This window comes from Herpailurus yagouaroundi, unplaced genomic scaffold, assembly GCF_014898765.1.
Source record: "Herpailurus yagouaroundi ecotype Mexico unplaced genomic scaffold, PumYag 186, whole genome shotgun sequence".
In the NCBI taxonomy this organism is placed as follows: domain Eukaryota; kingdom Metazoa; phylum Chordata; class Mammalia; order Carnivora; family Felidae; genus Herpailurus; species Herpailurus yagouaroundi.
In genome coordinates this window covers 25,835,345-25,860,396 of record NW_024412417.1, presented here as the reverse complement: position 1 = coordinate 25,860,396, position 25,052 = coordinate 25,835,345, and positions in this window count along the sequence as shown.

The window sequence follows — 25,052 nt, the reverse complement described above, 5'->3', positions numbered from 1 at the left end:
AGCACGGAGCCTGAAGCGGGGCTCAAACTCACGAACTGTGAGATCATGTCCTGAGCCAAAGTTGGATGTTTAATGGACTGAGCCACCCAGGTGCCCCTATTAGTTCTTTTCTTTCTTTCTTTTCTCTCTCTCTCAAGTCATTTTTCTTCTAGAAGTTGAATATGCTCCAAAGAGAAAGGAGATGACTTGCACTGTGATAGCCAGTGTAGATTCCTTTGAAAGGCCATTCCTTTTAGCCATCTGCTTCTTTATCTCTTCTTTTCATGTGTACATGTGTATTTGCACATGTGTAAACTTGTCTATGCATGTGTAAAGTCAACTTTCTCTGCACTTGCTCTTGGTGGCCATGGGTAAGTTTGGGGCAAAGCAGAGTCTATTTTATGCATAAATTGTTCTAAAGTTCAGTAGGTAACTCATTATTTAATCTTGGCTTAATAGCCTACGTAGGTCACGGGAGGTAGAACTTGAAGATAATGAAGCAAATGATTCATTGAATTGACAACATTATTATATTCATATATTTCAGTTTCGTTATGATGTAGATGGCACATTTGACTAGAAATCTTGACGAGATTCTCTCCTTGACAACACTACTGATTTGTCATATGACTATAACGAGGGTGTGTCGATTTTTTATCTTCAAATTAGAGATTACAGAATAGTGGCTTTCTTCCCCACAGCAATTTTGTCATGTATAAATTCTAATTATACTGTAAGTAATTTGGAGGCCCCTCTGATACCAGTTCAAAATAACATTTTGAGCATTTCAAATGTACTGTAAAAACTACCAGTCTCCCTCTGTGTGTACTGCTTTCCTCTAGTAGGTTATTCTGGAAATATGGTGAACATGTCTGTTTTTGAAAAAAAGAATAACAAAGGCAAAAAAAATAGTGCTGACATATAGCCAAAAGCTTGTGTTGGGAGGGAAATACAAGAATAGCGTTTTGGAGGTTGATATGCTTTTATTTAATTATTCCTGAGCTTGGTGCCAGAAACCACTGAAAATAAGTGGCAGTGTCACATGGTGTTCAGAAGAATTGACAGCAAAAGTAGACATCAAAATCAGCATCATAAAAGCACCAGACCATTTGCCAGGTTGTTACCAAGGCTGGTGAAGAAAAACATAGAGCAAAACAACTCACATTGAAAATAATGATTTCTCGGTTGTATTCATTCTCTGATGATACAAATATAGCCAGTACCCACTTGCTTGTAAAGCATACACATTGTATTCTTTGGGGAAAAATAATTATAAAACAGGTATAGGGATCGTGGGTGGGAACTCCCTGGAAATGAGTATCTGTCATGATGAAGAACCAAGGAAACAGACTTGATTGAAATCCCTGTGAGGACAGAAGATCGTAAATTCTTCTTTTCACCATGGTGCCCAGCACAATGCCTGACCTATAATGGGGGATCAATGAAAATCTGTTGAATTAATAAGCAGACTCTTGGTGGTGTTCCTACATAAGTTACAATACATAAAATGAAGGACATTAGTTTGTAAGACTTCACTCTAACATATTCACCCCAATTCTTGTTACCAGAGGAGATGACACATCAAAGCATGATTACTCAGTTTCAAACATCTCCCTTCCTCTCTGGTCCATGGTCTTCGCAATACCTCTCCATTGCTGTCTCACACTGGATGGCTTTAGTTGTGCACCATCCCTGGAGTTTGGTTTCATTGGCAGTTACTACCCCCTCCAGCCAGAGGGAGAACGTGTGGGCTTCTACTCTATCTGTTTACTGCTTTACAAGGAGTCAAACTGACTGGAGAAGCTTGCTCTTGCACAGCTCTCTCAGAAAAGCAGTCAACAACACTGACCACCGTTTACCCAGCATTTACTATGTTCTACACGCTCTCCTGAGAGCTGTACACAGTGGCATTTTTAAACCTTGACTCCACAAGTGGGGTAGTATTTTTGTCTCATTTTAAAAATCAAAAAAATAGAAATACAGAGGGCAAGTAACTTGCTCAATGTCAGTCTCTTCTTAAAAGGCAAAACTGGAATTGAACCAAAGTCTGTCTGATATTAGGTCACTTAAAATCACCCATCTTTTCTACGAGAATCTGTGACGGGCACACTTCTCAGGACAATTCAGTCCTCTTCATCTCAATAAGTCTCAGCTTTTCTCTTCTACCTAGCACCCTTTTGACCTATCTGGCCCTCAATTTTTCTTTTATTCCGGGCACCTTCATTATGATAAGAGAAACGCTATTGAATTCATCAAGCTAAAAAAAAAAAAAAAAAAAAGATGTGCGTACTCTTTGCTCAGTCACAACTTGATTTATTGCTCACTCTCCCATGAATGTCTCATACTCTAAATTGTCGAGCGTGGTATTATTGGGCATTTACTCTCTGCCTCGGGCACAGTTAGAAGCAGGGGCACAAATAGCACCAGGACCCCTTGATGACTTTCATCTCCCCCTTTCAGTGGATAGTTGGTTTCATTCTCAGACTGGGTCTCTCCATATTACCAGGAATGTGACCACTGGGGAGGGGCTGCCTTTTTTCCTTTAGGTTCATTTGAAAAACTTGACATAACTTTTAGTTGGGCCTGCGTCTGGATCTATCAACACTTGGTCTAGATAGCAATTCTCATCAGGACCACATGGAGTATTGGGAAAGAACTATTTCTTAAGTGAAGGAGGGGGCTAGGCAGACGAATAATAGATCTTCAATCTGGTCTCCTCAGGAAGTGTGCTTAGATGACACAAATTTGTAGATACTTCTGATGAAGGGAAAAGGAAAGGTATAAGGAAATTTCATTCTAAGGTCAGTTAGAAAGACACAGTTTATGTTGTTGTCTACTGCAGTCCCTCCATTTAGGGGAAAAACAGGTACCTGGTGATAAACTTGCTAGGAACAAAGGAGTCTTATACTATTCCTGTAACTCTCATATCAGACTATATGCATTCAGCCCTTAATACATAGAAAGGAAAGAAAAAGAAAAAGAAAAGAAAAAGGAGAGGGAAGGAATAGAAGAGAGGGAGATAAAGGAAGAAAATAGAAAAAAATAACAAAAGAGGGTTAGAAAGAAAGTCCTGTTGTCATTATAAATCCACTGAAATTTGTCAGAAAGTAAAAAACAAAAACAAGTAAGGTGGAGATGTATACATATGGGGAATTTTAATCTACACCTGCCCTTGTAGATTAGATATTATATAATTATAGGTTTTTTTTTGTTTTTTGAGATTAAGCTTCATGTCATTTGATAGTGTTTTGGGCTCTTCAAGGGAGTCAATAATAAGTGTTAAATTGGATTACCTACATCCTTTGCATTCTCTCTTTGTTCTAGCTCATCAGCTGGCAAGCAATTGCAAAAGCCCAGCCAGGAACCCACATTCTGAACAGAAGTTGTCTGTATATTCTATATTTACTCTGCTTATTCTTAAGCGCACAAAGTAAGAAATGTCACTTTGAGAAAATGATGTTTTCCAAAGTCCAGAGTTATTTGAACCTATACGAACCTAAAAAAAGTCTTGGGTTGGGCCTATGGTTTGAGGTTTGAATGAAAGCTTGGGTTATTCTTATTTTATCTGCACTAGTTTTCCATCAGTAATTATACTGTTTCTATATCTCTGTCTTTCAAAGCAGGACATTATCATGGGTTTGGATACAGTAAGAACAAACTAACCAAGTTTCCTGCCCATATGTCAAAATGAACCTGGGCTAAACATGTCTACAGGTTCACAACCCTTTAACTACATGTATATTTGGTTCACTTTGGTTGGTTTACATTTCTTAGTTTTAGCAGACCATATTTATATATCGTAACAATACCAGTGAGATACCAGGGTCTTTCAAACCCCAATATTATACCAATAGTTAATCACAGGATAAGATCACCAGTGCATTTACTTCAAAATAGAGTATCTTCTGGTTTTTTTTTTTTTTTGGTGAATGAACTCAACATGTTAAGTAAAATCTGTTATACTCGCAGATCTTTCTAAGTGAGACAGCCCTATCTGAGGTGACTACTAAAGTGGGAAATTTATGAGACTACATATTGCATTTGCACCTCTGCCTCCCTCCCACAGCCATTAGGACAAGACTGCATAACTGGCTGAAGACAGCCAATCTCTAGGTTAGCCATATAACTATAAACTGTCCTGCTATGGAAGATAGATTTGTTATTAGGTCAATAGATCACTTTCTTGGAAACTTAAATTGGGTAATATGGAGATAACAATTGTGTTAGCATGGGAGCCAAAGCTTCCAAATAATGCTATGAGTAAAGTCAGGACCACGATAGTCCTTAGGCATAGTCGGTCAGCAGTACTAACCATTTCCAATGGAGCAGCTATTTTACTCCTAGTATCTCATTTCGTTAAATTTAAATTAGTTACTACTTTAATTTTATCTTATAGTTCATATAACTGACATGTAATGAGATGAGGTATGTCCAAACAGTTAACCATTTGCAAAGCTTACATGCAAATTCAGATTTATATCACTTTGTAATCCACAATCCTTATTATTATGTTGTATTATAGGATGGGATTTTAGGAAGCCAAAACAATGAAGAAGCGTAAGTTGAGAAAAGACACAAAGCAAGGGAGAAAAAACATGCCAGTTGGTACGGAGAGGAAGTGAAGGTATAGGATAGAAAGTTTTATTAATTTAATAGTGGGTCAGTGTCTTAAGACTTTGGATTTTACTGCTCCTGTGGTTCCTAAAACTAAAATCTATATTCTATACTTGTGAGGAAGGATCCTTCTATGGCTTCCGCACGGGGTTGATGGTAAGATTCTGTCCTTTAAATGTCCCTTCAAAGTATTTCTAAGGAATGCTGCCTCCACCCCCGCCATCTTGACCCACCTTCAATGAGGGTGTCCAGCTCTCCTAAGTGAGAAAAGCGCATTTAAACAGAGGACTACCCCCTTAGCAAGGTATACTTATCCACTTATTCTTGTATAAGTTCACTTCTTCATGAGCAAATTAATCGCTATGTACAACACTATATAATTATAATAATTTCTCTTGTGAAGAAATAGAAGAGAAATATCCCTCTTTTCTGTAGAGAGGATTTGGAGATACTCCACTGTATTTGTGCAGTTTATTCATTCAATTGAAGCTGCTTCTCTATTTATACATACACTGGAGTGTAAGAGACTGATGTTGCTGAAAGGAACGTCCTTAAACACACAGGAACATTTCGAATATGTTGCAAAGTAAGTTAAATACAAAACAGCATGAATGATATTAACAAAGTAATATTATTTTGTGATCATATGCTAGAAAAGAGAGATTCTGATGGATCAGTACATGTGTTTGTACTGATCTCTGAAAGAATGACAGAATGTGAAAAGTAAGGATGATGTAGCAAGCTTCTCATATAAATAATATTTATTTATTTTTGGTGTAAAAGTGTCTTTTGTTCTATGAGAAAATGATGACAATTGTTATAATGATTTTTGTCATATGTGAATTTGGAAAAAAGATTGCCAATCTTATTGTTGGTCTCCAGTGTTTATTTATTTAAAAAGTATTTATGTAAAATCCCCAAATTCAGGAGTCGCTGGTATAGAAGATGATCATTATTACAAAGTTGGGAAATTTTGGAGATTAAGAAAGAAATGTGTGAGTAAAGAGGGGAAAATAGGTTCCATTAGATTTAGTCTCTGGGAATAATTTTTAAAAATAGAAAATTTAGAGGCTAAGAACTTTTACATTTAAAAGCTTTTTGTTTTGGGGTGCCTGGGTGGCTCAGTTGGTTAGGCGACTGACTTCAGCTCAGGTCATGATCTCATCATTCATGGGTCCAGGCCTTGCGTGGGGCTGTGTGCTGACAGCTCAGAGCCTGGAGCGTGTTTCAGATTCTGTGTCTCCCTCTCTCTCTGTCCCTCCCCTACTAGCTTGCGCACGTGCTCTCTCTCTCTTTCTCAAAAATAAATACACATTAAAAAATTAAAAAAAAAATAAAAGCTTTTTGTTCTAACACGCCCAAACTTTGGGCTCTGTATCTATAATGAACTATGATTTTTTTGAGGTTTTCTCATTGTTAATGGTATTTGTATTTATCTATATTCCATGTGAATGAATACGATAAGACAGCACCCGTAAAGTAAACTTCTAGAATCATTTTCATTAAAAACACAGAGCTAATCTTACCACAGAATCTCATTGGCAGAATAGGGATATATTGCAACTCACCACAATAAAGTAAATATTTCAACAAGATTAATACCTATTTAAAAATGGAAACTGCTGAACCATGGCAAGTAGAAGCCACCAAACATTTGATACATGTTTCAGCCAGGTTCTAGCCAAACCACCAAATTGTACTGTCAAGTTATGCATCAAATAGTTCTTCTCACAGAAGAAGAACTTATCCCAGAATCCAGGAGAGGAGAGGAACAGGTTTAGATTTCAAAAGTAGCCCCGTAAGCTTTGTGGTTCTTCTCCGATTAGAAGGGCACTTTCTCCCAGGGTAAAAAGACACTTTTCTACCTGTTTTAAGAGCAGTTGGGTTTCTTTTCTCTTCAGATAGCTGACTCTTGCTCTGCTAATTGCCCATTCTTGTTTATTTGCAATTTTGAGCAGCATCCCTTGTCACCTCTCCTTTTCCTTTTCTCTCTGTTATCTTTCCTCTGAAGTTTCCTTCTACCCTTCCTGTAACAAAGGGAATGCTGGAAATGTCTGATCTTGCTACAAGGACTCTCGCCACACTATCTTTACTGAGGAACAAGGAGCCATCTCAAATGATTCAAAATTCCGTTGGAAAGGCTAACACTTACAGTCTTAGAACTAGATGCTTAACAAATAAAATTCAAGTTCGGCTTTATTCTCAAGACAGCTTAATAATTCAGTAGGACTAAATCTGAAATTGAGATAATTCTGTCAGGGTTGACCTAAAATTTATCTCCCACATCCTTAAAGCATAAAGGAGAATTCTACATGAATGACAGTAAGTCTGGGTAAGGGGAAGAGAATCATAGAGATAATGTTTAATCTTCAGAGAGAACAAATGTCAAGGATCAAAATTTTTTGTATACTGGTCAATGCCAAAGCTGATTACCTCTTCCTTCAAGCAAATGGGAAAGGCATCTTGTTTATTCTTTAGTTATGATGATTTGGCCATAAGAAAACTGGATTTTCTTTAAATATTCTCTAGTTTGGGTGTACCTGAATCAGGTTAACATTTGCTTTTGTAGATCCAAAGCAAGTTTCACTAAACAAAAGCATTTAATTATTTAATAATTGATTGAGAAATCAATATTTTAAAGAGCTGTCTTGCACCCCTCTGTTCATTGCAGCATTATTCAGAGTAAGATACAGAAACAACCTAAGTGTCCATCGGTGAATGAATGGATAAAAAAAGGGTGGTGTATATATGCAGTGGAACAGTATACATCCATTAAAAAGAAGGGAACCTTGCCACTTGCAGCAAGACGGATGAAACTGAAGGGCGTTATGCTAAGTGAAATAAGCCAGAGAAACAGAGAAGACAGATACTGTATCGTATCTCTTACACGTGAAATTTAAAAAAAGAAAAAGAAAGAAACCTGAATTCATAGAAAACAGAGGAGAATGGTAGTGGTCAGGAGCTAGGAGGCTGGAAGAAATGTGGACAGTTTGGTGAAAGGGTTCACTTTCAGTTAGAAGATGAATAAGTTCTAAGGATCTAATGCACAGGGTGGTGACTATGGTTAGTAATGGTGTAGTTAATAATACTTAAAATTTGGTAAGAGAGTAGATCTTAAGTGTTTTCACCAAAAAAATAATAAAAATAAAATAAAATAAAATAAAAAGGTAACTGTGAGGTGATGGGTGTGTTCACTTGATTGTGGTAATCATTTCACAATTTATATGTATATCAAATCATCATATAATTTACATATATACAATTTTATTTGTCAATTTTGCTTCAGTTAACTAATACATAAATACATAAATAAAAGCTTAAAATAGATTTTTAAAACATCTGTATATGTCTCAAAAAACACATTTTGATGAACTTTGCAATATACGTGATCTTAGTGAGATTGGAGTATTAAATATAGACAAAATAGTCTTTTTTTCTTCCAAAAGTTTACATATAAGAACTCCTCCTGTCTTTATCCTGAGCATCAGTTCCATCACAAATTTGGGGGACCAGGACTATTTGATCTATTTTAAAAAATTAAAATTAGAAGAGTTGATGAAGTAAGCTTATGTCCTATAGGAAAACTAAGAGAGGAGATGGGCCAATCCACTGTCCTGCTAATTATCCTAATAAAGGAATGGGGGAAACCCGGTCTTTAATGTCTCTCCTAAGAGGCATACAGAATGTTTATTAAAATTCCTCAAAATGTTTCTGTGAGATAACTTCTAGCACAGACCCTCTAAGGTAAAAGAATATTTTATGAACCTGGAAATGTTTGGCTTTGGGGAAGACACTGAAAATCAGGTCTGGTTCTTCAGGCAAGTTGGTTTCCTCTGACTTTGGAGTGGAGGGTCAGTTGAATAGAGAAGGCATGTTAAGAAACTAGATGTTTTCTTTGTGGTTATAGTGTTTGGAAAAACCTTGTTCGTACATCATGGACAATGAGGGTCATAAAATAAAGATCGTCATATTGGTCACAAAGGCATTTTTTGAGCCCTGTCATTGTCTTCTGTCCCGTCTGAAAGTAAAGTCTTAACTCTGGTCCGCCTTCTGATGGGATAGAAGCAGCATTGCAACAGGAACCAGACAACCAATATAAGCAAGGATAGCATTTGACCCTGCACTCTAACTTCCTTTAGGAAACGATTTCTCTGGTCAGTTTAACACTACACGTGACTATTAAAGGGAAGAGTTACATGCTACAGAGGTATGTCCCTATCTTTTAAAAATAAGAGCTAGCAAGTGAATACTAAAAAGGAAGTCTTCTTTTCAGGGATCTAGAAAAGATAAATTCTTACTAGGAAAACTTAAAGGTAAGTTTACCTTACTATCAAATTGAAAAAGGAGAATTGAGGTAATACCAAAGAGATAGAAAAATCTTATGTGTCTGAATTAGCTAGATTATTTATATATAGTAAACTTTTTGAATGTCTCTACACTTACTGATGGATCACCAATGGATCTCATAGATCTCATGTAAATTTTGGTTTGATAAACCTTTACTAAGCTTGGGAAATTAATAGAGATTTCGCTATTAATAGAGAGTCGTTCTGGGAAGAAAAGGAACGGTGAGTGAGATGATGGGGGAAACCAGGGGGAAATACCAACAACTTTATTCACCAAATTGTGTGCCACTTCTGCACCATCCGGAGTTGGTGAGCAGAATTTACATTCCCGAGCTCCACTGGCAGGGCCATTTGCGTGAGAGTAGAGAAAGTTGCCGATGTGTCACTTTCAGTAGGGGAGCCTTCCCTGCCCTCTCACTTCTGCCTCTGGCCTAATACAGATGATCATGATGACCTTGGTCCTGCAGAAGATGGTGGAACCAAAAGCAGGAAATGGCTGGTAGGAGAGCCACTTGCTTATCGGGAGCAGGCATTTGGGCTTTACATAAGCAATAAATGAACTTTGTTAATATTGGTTACTTTTGAAGAGGACCTAGTTCTTCCCTAATCAATATCTGAAACATCTTTAACTTGAAATTAGAGTTGGCTTGACTCAGGATTGAAAGAGGACATCCAAAATTATTGCCCCTAAAATCAGAGAACATTCTGCCACCAGAATCCATCCCTGCAATAGTGACATTTCTTGCCATCTGTGATTCCCATTCTTATTTCTCTGAAGTTAGTACCACCCAACACTATACTGTGTGTTCTATACAACAAGACAGATAGTTTTGTGCTCTTGAAATATCTAAAGTTTGTTTATATTTTGTATTTTTACAAATAGCAGCATGTAATATGTTGAAAAATATGATATTCATGGAGCCTTGTCAACACCTTTTATTTTTAATTCCTTAAATTTTTTGTTTTCTATAACTTTACTATATCCTTTGATTCTCCTACTCTAGTAAACTTATAATGAAATCCTTTGATTCTCCTACTCTAGTAAACTTATAATGAAATTGTGAAAATGAAAAATGGGTTTACTGTTGTCTACTTATAACACATGGCATCAGCTAGGTCAAACTATCAGGCCATTAATGATACAAAAGTCTATAGTTAGGAAAATAGTTATCTAAATTGTGCTTTCTATCAATGTGTTGTTCTATTTCCACAAAGACTAATCAGAATAATCTGATTCTTAACTAGAGAAGCACTACACATCCTGTAGTACTGAGAAATGATTATACCCTCATAGTCTACTATGGGAATAGAAATGTCTGGATTAGATGATGGATATTGGAAATATCATGCATTTGTAAGTCAAACCAATAGGTCTAACTCTTGAATGTGTTGTCTGAATAGATGGAATCAGTTTGACTTGACAGTAGCCTTTTCCCTAATCTTCCCTTCCTTTCTGGAAACATGTGTTCTTTATTTTTCATGCAATCACTTCCTTTGACTGCTTACTTCTAATGAACCACGGCCCTAGGACAGCAATTGCCCAAGGCTTCTGTCCTTTGGCCCATGATTAAAATCACCTCACTTCCTTTTTCCCTCTTCCCAAATGGTCCTCCCCATAAATACTTGTATTATCTCAGAGCCAAATGTTAGGGGGCAAACTGTTTGATATGGGAGCAGGTTAGGGTGGTACCACGGTTCAGAATCTGCAGTTAGACCCCAGATTTCTTCTTATTAGCTGGATGACATTTGGGTCAGTCTTGAGCCTCAATTTATTCATCCAGAAAATGGGGGATAATAATTCCTAAATCACAGGGAAAGCACTTACCACAGTGATTAAACATAGTAATTCTCGATAAATAGTAGCTATTTTATTATCGTTTTCAGAAAGCTTTGTCTTATAGAAGACCCTTTTCAGAGCCCAAATTAAACTCTTCTTGGTTAATTTTATTAACCATTGTGCTTCTAGCACAATGATAAAGTGAAGTAAAGAATCTTAATTACAATTGGAGAAATTTTATAAGGCAAGAGGATGGGAAAAGGAATAGGTCACATAGGTAGTAACTGAAATCACATCTCTAAAACCTGCTCTTTTGTTTCTGGAAGAGAAACTCCTTGGAGCTCAGGTAAGTGCTTCTCAATATCATCATCACTCTGTGATTGGGAAAACTGGTCAGTCTGCCTAGGATACTCCTTGATCCTTCCTGAGCCGGTTAATAGCTACTCACACCTCAACATTTAGCTTAAAGTCATTTCATTCAGCAGGCCTCCAGTGACCTCTTAAAAGCAGGTCAGCTACCCCTCCTGCTGTGGATCCTTCCTTGATGTGGTTCTAAAGCAAATCACACTTTACTGTAATTGTTCTTAGCCTCACACCCCTGACTGTAAGGTCCTCCAGAACAGAGCTTTTGTTTGACATTGTATTCTTCCTGTCTAGTGCAGTTGTTAGCTCAGAGGAGACATTTAAAATATTGGTGAATGACTAAATAAACACATTGAGAGATTGATAAACGCAGGCCGCTGAGGGAGAAATGTATAGGAGAATTGGTTAAAATGAAAAGTAAAAGTAAATTTAAAATATATTGGCATAGTGATGTGAAGAATACAAGGGAACATGTCTTTCTTTCTTTCTTTCTTTCTTTCTTTCTTTCTTTCTTTCTTTCTCCTTCCTTCCTTCCTTCCTTCCTTCCTTCCTTCCTTCCAGAGTGCAAGGGACATCATGTTTGACTTTATGTATGTATGTATGTATGTATGTATGTATGTATGTATGATGTATTTACAGAGAGAAAGGGCATGATGGGGGGGGGAGGGGCAGAGGAAGAGGGAAAGAATATCTTAAGCAGGCTCCAGGCTCAGCACAGAGCCGGATCCCATGCCCCTGGCATCATGACCTGAGCCAAAATCAAGAGCTGTTCACTCAATGGACTGAGCCACTCAGGCACCCTCATCATGTCTGACTTTAAAATATGGAAGGCTATAAATTCATTGTCTTATATTTAGTCTAGTCAATTATCAAATAGTAGCTGACTGCTTCTGATAGGTTCTGAGGACACAAGGAAGAGAAACGAACCTCCTGACCTCACAGAGCTCAAAACAAGGTGGAGAAAATACGGATGTCAACAAATGACAATGTGATGTGGTTAGTGCCACAGAGTGGAGAGGGCATTTGGCTAACTCAAGGTTAACAGGTTTCAGAAGGACTTCTCCGACAGCATGACACCTGAGTTAAATCTGAAAGATGCACACAAAGGGAAGTAAAGAACTAGACAGAGGTGACTTCTGCAGACATGTTTCATTTTTATCATGGGTCTCCCAGTCAGCATAAACTGACTGCTTAAGGAAGAGAAATGCATGGCTCACAGAAACGAAGCGTCTGGTGGGTCAGGGGGCTCAAATATTGTCTTCAGACATCTCTGTCTCTGTTTCTGTCTCTGTCTCTGTCTCTATCTTTTCTCCTGGCTCTGCTTTTTGCTTTGTTGACATTTCCTTTCTAGATTTTTACTTAATGAGGCACGGCAGCCATTAGCAGCTACAGATACGTCCTCCAGATAACCGTCTCACAAATCCTAGTAGAATCACATAACTCCACCTTCCTTTTAGCACCAACAAAGCCCTAGAATCTAGTCACATTGGTCTGGCTCATAATATGCCAGTTTCTTAACAAATTAGTGCAGCCAGAGAGATAAACTACTCTGCCTGGGTGCTTGAATCATCTGTTTACCTCTGGAATCTAGGGTGAGGGCAAGCCCATCAATTCACATGGCCTGGATATGGGGAGCTATGTCAATGGAAAAATGTGGGGAGGAGCCAATGCTCCAGGAATGGACACCAGACAGGCAAAAACCAGGTACTTATTAAACACACACACTCACAGAAAAAAACACATACCGGTGGACCTTAATGACATTTCTTTCATATGTCTGTCTTCCATAACAAACTTATTATTAAATATTTTCATATTCCTGTAAACATATCCTCATATATTATACCACACACTCATAAAAATAAACACAAACATACATGGCAAATCACAAGTTAAAAAAACGTGATAAAAGCTTAACAATAACAATGAAAATTTACCTGTGGAATACCATAAACATCATTATACTTTTGGGGTTTGGTAGAATCTATACTAGCCAAAGCACTTTATACTTAAAAAATTTTTTTTAATATTTATTTTTGAGAGAGCCCACGCAAGCAGGATAGGGCAAAGAGAGGGAGACAAAGGATCCGAAGTGGGCTGCATGCTGACAGCAGAGAGCCCAACAGGGGCTTGAACCCAAGAACCGTGAGATCACAACCTGAGCAGAAGTTGGACACCCAACTGACTGAGCCACCAGGTGCCCTGAAGGTGCTTTATGATTACTCACTACCTGCATGACTGCTGGCTCCCTTATGCATGGCCTACAACTGTCATTATCAAGTGTGATAGGCAGGGTTCATCCTCTACATGGCTGTGAGCATTCATTTGTTAGGGATCACTGCATTTTTTGAAAACTGGAAAAGGTTGTAAAGACCATACTGTTTATCCTCATATTCTACAAATAAGAAATGAAGTCCAGAGAGGTTCGATACCATGCAAAATTTACAGACTTAATGATGAGCCAGTTTCCTTAAATAAAACACTAAATGACACCTCTCCGTAGAAAGGTAATTGCAAACAAGGCCATCTCCCTACTGCTTTCTGCATATGAAAACCAGAAAAAAGTAAAGAACAATGTGCCCCTTTACAGCCAGTATGAAAGCCCTCCAATATAAAACACTTAAAAATATTATAACACACACACGCACACACACACTTTCCATTATTTGAAAGCAAGAGAAGACTTTATTTTTTATTTTCACCATGATTTAGAAAAAGTTGTGGTCATTTTAAGGATTCTAATTAGTAGCAATTTATGGGTGAGCTTGACCACATTGGAAAAGAAGGACCAGTCACTTGACTTTTGCCTCTGCAAATTCTTCACAAAATGTGATAAGCTTTTAGTGTGATATATTTCTACTTTAAATACCAGAAGAAAGGGTTGAAAATTAAAATGCATCATCCAGTGTATGGTTCCAATACTAATCAGAATATTCCATGTTACTAACTCAAATAAGGCGTTACATAGAACTATTGTTGTACATGTGTTCTTAGCCAGCACAGAGAAGATGCAGCATGGTAATTTAAATTAATTTCTACTTATTATGACATAAAATGGGAAAATAAAGGGGGAAGAGTGAAAATAATTGCTGTATTGTATAATTGGAAACCAATAACAGAAGGAATATCAGTAAAAATCAAAATAATAAACCATGTATATATTCTCTTGTTTTGTCAACTTATACATATTAAAGTTTTGCTATTTAACAGTGGCTATTACGCTACCAATAATATTTAACTATTAAAGATATAATAATACATTTTCTTTTTCTTCTGAACATAATTTTGAGCTCAAGAAACTATCAGCAAACACATAAGATAGGCATAGAAAATAATTCTAAAACTGGAATGTAATCTTAGATCTTTTTCTTTTTTCAAAACCCTCTAATTCTTGAATCCCTGGATTATAGTCCATCCTACTAATATTCCTCCCTCTTTCTGGAAGTTGTTTTAATGTTCAGCATTGACTTTAATGGTAGGTGTGACTTGATGTAATAAATGATCTTATGTTTTTATTCTTGGGGCTACCTCACCCTTGCTCAGGAATGAACCATTTTGCTCTGCGATGTGGTTTTAAGAGGTCTTGTTCTTCAGTCACTTTTCTTTGACTTGACTTTGCCATGATATCAAAAGAGAAAAAATCCCCGTAGGCATTCACTGTTATATTTCACTCTAATTACAGAATTCTTCAGCAATATACTCTGAAACTTTAACTTTCTGAAATGGATGTTTTTGGGGTAGATTAAGGTGACAGCTATAACGCTGGGTAGGGCTTTGAAGTGTTTAAAAATTCCTCCCCACAAGATAAGCCTGAAGCTGAATTTCAGCCAAGAGTCTGTAATTGCCTGAAAGTGTGATGTTTTCCATTTGTTTCTTCAGAGTTTTTTCCACTTTATCCACAGAGGCAATGTTTTCCTATTCCAAGCCTCATCTTTTCCACAAAGTTTTCCTACCATAAAGAGAATTTAGTGGATCTATCTCAGAGAAGGCAAATATGTTATGACGGGATCAGCCAACCAATCAGTATCTAATCACCTATTAGATGATTAGATTTATAGTGCTTTTAGAGAAATATGATTGCTACAAGTTAGCCATCACTAGACGAAATGAACCCCCACGAAACTATTAGGAAACAATACTAGCTTAACGTGTTCTTTAAAGCCAAATTGGAAGAAAAGAAACAAAGGATAATTGCATTTGTGTTTTTTAAAAAAAAGTCAATTGAAAGTCAGCTAGAGTTTATAATAGTCATTTTTAAAACAACTTTATTAAGATACATTTTTCATATTATACAAACCACCTATTTCAAATGTATAATTTTTAGTCAGTTTACTGAATGGTACAACCATCACCATAAATCAGTTTTAGAACATTTTCATCCCCTCAAGATTCCTCATGATCATTTACAGTTAATCTCCATTCCCACCCCCAGGCAGCCACTAATCTACTTTCTGTTTCCAGAAACTTGCTTTTTCTAGACATGTCATATAAATGGAACCATAAACTATGCAATCTCTTCTGTCCAGCTTCTTTCATCTACTAATGTTTTTGAGATTCATCCATGATGCAGCATCTGTCATTATTTGTTTCTTTTTATTGATGAATAGCATTCCATTGTGTGGAATGATTTTTAATGGCAGTGGTTATAAAACTTGTTTTTTTTTTTTACAGTGCCTTAAAAACTATAAAGGTTGATGGATGAATTAAGCCTTGTTTTCCCAAACATCAGTTAACACAAGAGATCCTATGACTAAAAGGGGCTTGAAAATCATTCACCTGGAGGATGCTACATAGTTCATTCATGCAATAATTTACCAAATATTTATTGAGGTCCTATACTCAATAGGACCTGTGCTGCCCACTGAGAAGAGAGTAGGGAATATGGGAGGTCCTTTAGGGGAGATGAACTTTAAACAAATAATTAAACAAATATGCTTTGGTTAAACTTGAGATAAATGCTACTACAAAAAAGTACAGGGTGTTGTAAGAATGAGTAATGGAGGCATCCAGCTTAGTCTGAGATTCAGGAAAGATTTCCCTGTAGGAGTTGTATTTAAGCTGAGATTTGAAGGACAAAATATTTGGACAGGTTTACTAAAAATGAGGAGGAGAGATTTCTGCTCAAAGAACAGACTTGGGAAGGATTAATGCATTTCAGGAACTGAAGGGATGCCAGTGTGGCAGAACTGTGGCGCTGACATAAAGGGGGATGGTATTATGCAAGAGAGGGCTGGGGAACTAGCAGAGGCCAGGCTGTAGGACTTCATGGTCACTGTAAGGTTTTGGAATTTTATCTTGAGGGCAACGGATGCCATTGAAGTGTTGGAAGCAAGAGACTGTTTAGATTAAATTTGTGTTAAAAAAAAAAAAACTCTGTCGTATGAAGAACACATATTTGAACAGCCATGATATTGTAACAAATTTGGGATAATGACCTCACTATTAAGTTTCACATGTTATTTGTTCCCTGATAACTAAGCGTTCCCATTTCCTAGAATGGTGCCTGCTACATAATAGGGGCTCTTGTGGATATTTATCCAAAAGAATTGAAATCAGGATCTTGAAAAGATATCTGTATTCCAATATTCATTGCAGTATTATTTACAGTAGTGAAAATTTGGAAATAATCTATGCCTATCAGTGAATCAATGCATAAGGATATGTGGCATATACATGCACTGGAATATTATTCAGCCTTAAAAAAAAGGAAATCTGGCCATGTGTAACAACATAGATGAATCTGGAGGATATTATTCTAAGTAAAATAAACTAATCACGGAAGGACAAACACTGCACAATTCTTCACATATGAAATAGAGATAGAGATATAGATAGAGATAGATATGTAGATGGATATAGAAAAAGATAGATAGATAGATAGATAGATAGATGGATAGATAGATGGATAGATGGATAGATAGAGATAGAAATAGATGAAAGTAGAGTGGTGGTTGCCAAGGACTGGAAGAGGGGAAATAGGGAATTGCTATTCAGTGGGTACAAAGGTTCAGTTATGCTAACGATCTATTGTTGTACAACGTGTGCCTATAGCTAATGATACTGTATTGTGCACTTAAAATTTGTTAAGAGGGTAGATCTCATGTTCAATGTTCTTCCACAATAAAAAATAATTGTTGAACAAATGAATAAATGATAATAAGCAACATCCCCAAATTTAGAAATAACTTACTTTTCTTATAAATTAGAAGGGATTCTTGATTACTTCAATAATGAACTTATTTTCATCATTTGCCCACTAATGTGTTTTATTGAGTAGGAGAGAAATGAGTGAAGTGAGAGCTAGCATGCCAGAAATAATGAGTAACCTTGAGTTTAGTCAGGGAATGCATACTTCTTCCATCACATGTCATGGCAAGAGAAATGGTGAGGATTTCTGAGTTAACTCATGGTAGATCGACATCACATAGGATAATGCTAACTTCTGTTCAATTAGAAGGGCAAATCTATTCTAACAAAAATCAAACAAAACAAACCAACAAATAGACCACTGATTATTAAAAGATTACAGAGAGTTAAATAGATTTTTCCAGGTGTCAAAGGGATTCTGGTTTCTAAATTTTGTTACTAGTAAAACTGTATGGAGCCATTACATCATGGCTGCTTGACACCTGCTGAGCAACGTCTTCCTTCATCAACCTTGAAATTGGCTCTTTCATCTCCAAACTCTGCAAAATGTAAGAACATTTCCCTCTGCTTTGGACTCTGGTTGCTAAAAACAGATTCAGAAACCCGTTGCTGACATTTTTTTTTTTTTTACCAGGAATGCTAGTTACACTGTCTTCTCAAAGCAGAGAACTAACATCCTGGGATGGTGAACTTATGACAACCTTTATTATTAGTGCCAGTTTTAGAATACCTTAGATGTCCCTACTTTGAAACATCCGTGAACTGTTTTAGAATTTATTGTGTGAAAAATCTTGGCTACCTACTTGCCTTCATTCATCAAAAACTTAGAATGGATTTATACCAGCCATGAAATGTCTCTTTGGATTTTTACTAATGGATTAATGATGCTAATAAACATTCAGGCAAACAAAGAAAAAATGGTGGGACATTTATTAGACTCACTTCTAAGAACCTGTTAAAAATAAATGGAATCATTTAATGATTGAATGTACTTGTTTACATTTCAAAGCTGATTAACCTAAATTTAATCTTTGTTTTCTTTCATTAGATGCTGTGGAAGTTCTCTGTCATTACTTTAATTAGATGCATTAATAAGGTTTGAAGACACCTCTGCACAGAACTATATGCAAATTCAGGAGGATGAACCTGAATCTGGTAAGGTAAAAGTCCTATTTCTAATGTGTCAATTGAAGGACGGTTACATTTTTTTTTAGTTCTTTTTTTTATATTCTTTTTAATGTATGTATGTGAGTGTTTACTATAATCAATAAGAAATCTTAATCCATTTTAGTTCTCATTTGGATCTCTATAATGTACTGAAGCTCCCAGGAGAAACTCAAGATCTGTATCTGCATTTCATATAATGAACCTAAACACTATGGTGCTAAGAATAAAGACAAAAAAATTAAGCAAGCATGGATTTGCTCCTACAGGAAAGAAAGAAGACTGCATACATACCCATATCATAAATTCCTTTTTAAGTAGATATTCATGTCTTATTTATCTCAAAGGAACATAAAAGAGAACCTGAAGTTCATTTTAAAATCAGCTGTCTCTTTAGAACTAGATGAGTACTTAGAAGCTCTTGAATTGTAAGCCATGGTTAGCCCATCTGAGATTTGGAGGGGTGGTGGATTCTTTGGCTTAAAATTTAAGATCGGTGTGAAAACTTTGCACACCTAGGTTTGCTGTCTGAATGACGTATTTGACTAATCGCTAACTCAAGAATTCATGTATTTACACATAGAAATAACAGAGATCTGTGAAAAGCATTTCAGTATTTAGTGTTTTGAAGCTTGTCTTGAGCCTTGAAGGAGTTCTGACTTTGATTTTATTAGTGATAATTTTAAATGAATTCATGTTGTTTTCTTTCATTTGGGAATCACCTTTTCCTTACACACCTGCCTAACAGAACTTGAACATTAAACTAGGATTTATAGATATGTAGTCGGTAGCATATATCAGCATGAACTATAAGGCTCTTTCTTAAGAAGCATTATATAATAAATGATTACTATTAAAATGGTCTAATTAGTTTTAAGTATTTAACTAGCACTAACAGACAGATTCAAAACCCAGCCTACCTAGACTGCATATTAACTTATAATGACTTAGGAGTAATCAGCTTTCCCTGATGGCTTCACAAGGAAAAGAGGAAATAAAAATAAAACAGTTTTAGAACCAGGTAACTAATTATACACAGATTATTTGTAAACAGCTTTTCTCCTTTGAACAAAAGAAATAAGCTTAGTTGAACCGAACTGGAGCTCTCACTGCCAAACCCACAACAGAACCATTTTCTTAGAAGAATAGTCCTATATTATGGATGTAGTGATGAGTAAGACACCAAGCTGGGCAGTGATCAAAAAACAAACTGATATTTGCTGTCTAGCTAATTTGAATGGCTGGGCTTTGGGGCAGCTGGGATGGAGTTTGTATCTTTTTTTTTTTTTTTTTTTTTTTTTTGAAAAACAGAGGCCTTTGTCTAAATTCGCAGTGAGATGCTGGATTACAAACAAATGCATTCTTCCCCACCTCCTTTCTAGTAGCTACATCTTTTCAAGGAAGTCTTTGCTTCTGTCATTCTTTCCTGATTTGAAGGGTTCTTGGAATCCATAATAAATGCAATTGGAGAAATTGAAAATCTCCGGCTATGTTTCATGTCTTCATTGGCAACGGTCTTCATTTCAGAGTTATTTTTGAAGTAAAATCAGACCCATGTTTTCTTTTGAAACTAATTGCGTATCTTGTGTGTCCATTTTGCTTCTCATTGTAATTATATTGAAGTTCTGTAGTCGTCACTAGTGGCTATTGTGTGTCAGGTATTGAGTTAGTACTCGACTCTGACTCTCACTTATTCATCAAAATACCCCTCTAAAGTACATATAATTATCCATATTTTAGAGATAAGAAGACTGACTTGTTGAGGTTAAGAACTTATCCAAGTTAAACAGCAAGGAAGTGGGAAGGCAGAAATGGATCCGTATTTGCCTCACTTGTGTGCAACATGCTCTTAATCACTGTGCTACAGAAGAGAAAACATTTTCACAATCTTTGCTTCTGAAATAAATAAACAATTGGTTGCTCTAGATGAGAAGGATTCTGAACACAGTGAGGGTTAGTTATATGAAGGCCAAAATGCAGAAGACTGTACCAAGGGGTTAAGTTTGTTCTCCTTGCGTTTTGCCCAGAATCTGCACTGTAATCAACAATCATGTCTACCTTCCTCAAAAATTCGGTTCATGGAGGGGTGTCTGGGTGGCTCAATCAGTTGAGCATCTGACTTTGGCTTAGGTCACGATCTCACAGTTTGTGAGTTTGAACCCTGTGTCGGGCTCTGTGCTGACAGCACAGAGCCTGGATCCTGCTTTAGATTCTGTGTTTCCCTCTCTCTCTGCCCCTCCCTCACTCACCCTCTGTCTCTGTCTCTGTCTGCGTGTCTCTGTCTCTCAAAAATAAACATTAATTTTTTTATATATTAAAAAAATTTGGTTCATGGAGTTCCTTTGCAATGATTATGGATTTATTTATCCATATCCTGGTTCATAAGTGATGTCTTATTCACTCAAAATTCTTCAGAAGAAAAGCTTTTAAAATGAAGCCTTGCCAGAGGTCATCTTTCCCATACAGTTGAGTCCACTGGGCACTGAGAGGAGCAAAGTGCACTATGTTGGTCTAGAACAATAGAAGTCTTGTGGGCATATATGCCCGGCTTTGAATTCTGGTTCCTCTGTACTGAACAATGTGCTTAACTCAGATTCAGATTGGTCAGTCTGGAAAATTTTGAGTGAAAATTAAATTCGAGAGAGTGTGTGTATATAATCACCATGGGGTATTTAGTTTCTTCCACCAATCCTATTTCTCTCCTTTTTTCTTCCTCCATATCAATCTTTCCTCTTTATTTTCTCTTTCTGTCTTACTTCCTCTATTCTCATTCTCATTGTGTTTTTCCTTCTTATCATTGATTTGATATGGGGCAAAGCAGGGAAAATGGTTTCTAAATTCCCTGGAAGTAATTCTATTCTGCTACTTACGATGATCACATCGCATAGCCTGCTTTCAGATGTCATCTCCAATTTTTAAAAATAATGGACATCTAAAAAATGGCCATTAAGGAGAATCCATTGAAAATGGATTCCACATTTCAGGGTAAATATTCCATTTTGTTGATGTTTTGACAAAAAAAAAATTGTCACTTTTGTACCCAACAACATTGCATGAAAGCAACTTTCACTAAATATGTGACTTTTTTAGAATGATCATGAGGATTTATTTTGCTAAAATGTTCTATGGCCTCATTAATTTTTCTAAGACATCCCTTAAGTACTAGTATTTTTTTTAATTATCTAGCTATGACAATTCTTTTTGGTGTTCTCTCTTTCATTTAAAAACTGGTAGGGATGGGGTGTCTGGGTGGTTCAGTTGGTTAAGCATCCGACTCAGGTCATGATCTTGAGGTCCATGAATTAGAGGCTTGTGTCAGGCTCTGTGCTGACAGCCCAGGGCCTAGAGCCTGCCTCAGCTTCTGTGTCTTCCTCTCTCTCTGCCCCTCCTCCTCTCTCTGCCTCAAAAATAAACACTAAAAAAACACTTTTAAAAATACTGGGTAGGGATGAATCCAAGTTTGGGGGCCTCTAAAAATAAGAATACAACATTATGAAAATAAAATGGTTAAAAAGTGAGTATTCAGTTAGAATGAGCAAAGGACTCACAATAACTTACAAGTGAGAAAAATCTGGCAAATATCCCATACATTATAAAATCCAGAAAAATAACAAAATATTTTTGTTAATTCACTGTTTGATGTACATCTATAATAATTTGTCCTACTTTTCTAGCTACTGCTTTATTTTGATTGCCTCTTTATTTGACAATAATTTTATGTTTTCCACAGTGAATAGAAATATATTTTAGGCTTTCCTCTAACATGACTGACTATTTTCTATTACTGATAGTTTATAAGATTTTGTTTCAGCTCCACTACTTGATATTGGTTAATTCAAATACCTTTTAGGGGACATGTTAAATTTTGGAAAAACCTCTGTCAAGGTTTTTGTTCGCTTGTTTATTTGTTTGTTTGTTTTTCATATATAAGCTGTAAGATTTGGAGTACTTTTCCATAGACCAGCTCTGGCACCAGCCAATTATTTTCATTTGGGACAGTTTGCCCTGCGTTATTGAAAATCTTAACATGACCCTGATATGCACATCTTATGTGAAATTTCCTCACTTTTAAATGTTAACATTGAATTCAGGTTTTTAAGAAATACTATGTGGGTAAACAAAATTTGTTTGTTGGTCTACACAAAGGAAAGTGAAGACATTACATTTTTATTTAATTTTTATTTTCTATTTATCATTTATGTATTTTAATTTTTATTTTATTCTTGGCATTTATAGCTCTGTTCTTTCATACAAAGAATTTTTAAGAAGAAATATTATATCACTTTGTACCAATATATAACTTTATAATGCTCACATTGTCATTTTATGTATTTATAATGCTCATATTTTGTTGCCAAAATGGAAATGTAGAGGGTCTATGGAGGGGTGAAATATTACTGTATAAATTGAAATATGGCCAATATATTCATGCATAGGTTAGGACACAGTTGGAGAAGACCAGAGTGAAACCCTGTAAAACACACAGCAAGAGCTGGGTCCTACCTGCCAGTCTCTAAGAACAGTATGAGATTTTCACATCAATTTATGAAAAAATATTATTAGCAAAAAGGAATGCTTTTAATGTGATAAAGAATACTACTGGGGTGCCTGGCTGGCTCAGTCAGTGGATCATGTGATTCTTGATCTCGGAGTTGTAAGTTCAAGTCCCATGTTGGGTATAGAGATTATTCAAAAATAAAATCTTAAAAAAAAAAAAAAAAAAAAGAGTATCTACCAAAAAGTTAACACCAAATCTCATGCTGAGTGGTAAATATTGAAAGTTTCTTCCTGATATTAGCAAGAAGGTAACAATATTTTCCATCACCTTCCCTAATAAAAATCATATGATTGAATTTCAGTTGGGAGGCCCATTACATTCCTTTTCCACAATTTTTTTTTCCAGTTTCTCTTCTGTTTTTTGTTTTTGTTTTTGTTTTTCCTGAGGCTACTAAAAGGACATATTGACTATGACTTTCTACCTCAGGGTTCCAAAAAGCTTTCATTTGAAAAAAACCTTTCTCAACTACCATTGTTATAATGTATGCCTTTTTGATTGGAACTAAATTCTCCAGTTGTTTTGTTTTTTGTTTTTTGTTTTTTTAACCTGAATCCTTTCCTCTTTTCTATACCCTCTTAAATTTTAATAATAAAACGTTCTGTTAAGTCCCATACAATTTCATGGGGACTTATTTTACTTATTATTATTACATGGAGTCCATCCATTGCAAGCTCTGTTTCTCTCACCCTCTACCTCCGTCTCTCTCAGCTTTTTTTTTTTTAATGTTTATTTATTTTTGAGAGAGAGACAGAGCGTGAGTGGGGAAGGGGCAGAGAGAGAGGGAGACACAGAATCCAAAGCAGGCTCCAGGCTCTGAGCAGTCAGCACAGGGGCTCAAACTCACAAACTGTGAGATCATAACCTGAGCCGAAATCGGACGCTTAACCGGCTGAGCCACCCAGGCACCCCTCTCAGCTTTAATAAAGCATGAAGAATGTATGAATGAGAAATGAAATGACTTCTTTCCCTGCAGTACTAGATATCTGCTGCCATGTAACAAATTATCCAAATATGTAGTGGCTAAAAACAACAAACATTTATTAGCTCATAGTTTCTGTGGATCAGGAATTCAGAAGCAGCTTAGCTGGGTGGTTCTTGGGAGAGCACCAGGCAGGGTGTTGGCCTGGACCGCAGTCATCCAAAGATTTGACGACGGCTAAAGGACCTGATTCCAGGTTCACTTCCAGCCACATGGCTGTCAGCAGGCGGCCTCAGTTCCTTAGCACTGGTGGTTGAAGGTCTCTCTTTAACACTTGGCTGCTGGGGTCTTCCAGAGCCTCTGATATAAGAAAGAGGGCAAAAGAGAAAGCAAGCAGAAAGCCACAGGGCCCTTTACGACCAAGTCTTAGAAGTGACATGCATCATCGCTGCTGTATTCCATGGTCACACAGACCAACCTGGTATGATTTAGAGGGAACTACACAAGAAGATGAATACCAGGCTGGCTACTGCACCTGACAAAGGGAATTCCTTTCATATTTCATCTTAAAGGCTCATTTTATCTTGGAAGCAGTTGGTGAAAACTAAAATAGATGAACCTGAAAAGTCTGTTATAATTTAAATCATAACTAGTTAGCTATTTTCATAAATCTTTAACAGTGATTTTCCAATTGGCAAAATAGGGCAATACTTACATTTAAATGTATGTCTAAATGTATGTTGCCAATTAAAAAAAAAGTTTAACATGGAAGGATTTGATATTAGATTCCAAGTAACTTTCTTTTACGTTGACATTAAAAGAAAAATGGATGAAGGATTTATATTCCTTCAGAATAAGTGAAATCTGCAGTAGATGGTGTGCAAAATTTTGTCACTTTGCAATCCAAATGAAACAAACGAAATCCAGACTTATTTTGAATGAGTTAAATCAACCTGAGCCTATAGCCCAGCTACTGACTCCACCATAATTAAGTGCTAATCGTATGGGTGTGCTGTTTTGTGAGGCAGTAAACCAGTTTCCTGAGTGGATAAATAAAGAGGTTGGAAGCTGGGGAGCTTAACCTATCAAAGAACTGCAATTTTCTTGTAGAAAAAGAGCAGGCCTACCTGTTTTTGCTATTAGAATAAGAGTGAGAATTCCTAAAAAGTGAAGGAATGGGTCATT